This window comes from Halyomorpha halys, unplaced genomic scaffold (genome assembly GCF_000696795.3).
Source record: "Halyomorpha halys isolate HHAL.00 unplaced genomic scaffold, Hhal_1.1 Scaffold1577.1, whole genome shotgun sequence".
Taxonomy (NCBI): Eukaryota; Metazoa; Arthropoda; class Insecta; order Hemiptera; family Pentatomidae; genus Halyomorpha; species Halyomorpha halys.
In genome coordinates, this window is record NW_027104891.1 from 41,805 (window position 1) to 43,076 (window position 1,272).

Genomic DNA, 1,272 nt, shown 5'->3' on the forward strand with positions numbered 1-1,272 from the left:
CACACACCATTGTAAAAAAAAAATCTCACAAGCTCCCCGAAATAAACGCTATTTATAATATAATTTAAACTTAAGAACATAATAAAAAAACTCTTCATACAAACATGAACAAGTTAAAATGGAAAAACAATATTTACAAAAGTTAAAAATAATCTTAAAACAAAAAACAATAAATACAATAAATGTACATTTTCTGTTATACAATCTGGATGAGAATTAATTGTCTGTTGGGTATCTAAGAGCGAAGATTTTTTAAGTGTATTTTTGAATGTTGAGACAGATCATCCGTTTATTTAAGTATTGTTCTTGATAATAAAAGTGAGTCTACAATGTATTTCAGACTATTATTGTGTCGTTTAGTTGTGACAAAACTGCTATATCGCTAGGGAACACTTAAAAGTATGATATCTAAGTATAAATCATATGATGTCGTAATGTTAAAACGAATGAGAGGAATAACTGAATATGAAAATATTGAATTAGCCCCCTAACCTATTTCAGTTTGTTCCTTCCTAACTACGATCAGTGCTTTGTACGAATCGATGTACAGGAGCATCTTGGGGATAAACTTATTTCTATTATTCGTCTACGAGATTCCGAGGTATTACTCTGCCTTCTTATATTATGAGTTGATGTGGCCTTTATCCTTCTACGGTCAAAAATATTTCTTGACATCTTTCCTCTACCAAGATATCCAATTCTGTAAACCATCAACCTCTTAGATTTCCTACAATTTAAATCCTCTGTCCACTCCCGCCATACCCGTTCCCGGTCTTCAGAATCTTCTTTCGACAGATCAGTTCTAATTTGATCGTCGTTCCCCGTTGAATTATATCCCTTCTTTCACCCTGGACTCCACTTTACTTTACAACTTGAAATTTCGCAATTTCAAATCACTCCCTGTCGATCCAATCCCAAAAAAATTGTAAATAGACGTTATTCATTTCTAATTAAAATTTATTGATAACTTTATGTTAATACATTATTTGCAAATTTGCATTATTATTATTTCATTTATTTTTTAAAAGCTTGAAACTTATTGATTTTTAAATAATTTTTTTTTCTAACTTGTTTTTTTTTTTTTTCGAAGTCGTAAACCCCTTTTATTATTAACGCTTGCCTATTCCTGATAATGATAGAAACTATTTCATTTCGATTTATTGTAATTTTATTTTATTTTTAAATACGTATAACTTAAAATCCTCAGTTAAAATTTTCTTTATTTCTATGGCTGCACAGCACACAAATAATTGTTTGCAATATTGTTCAAAA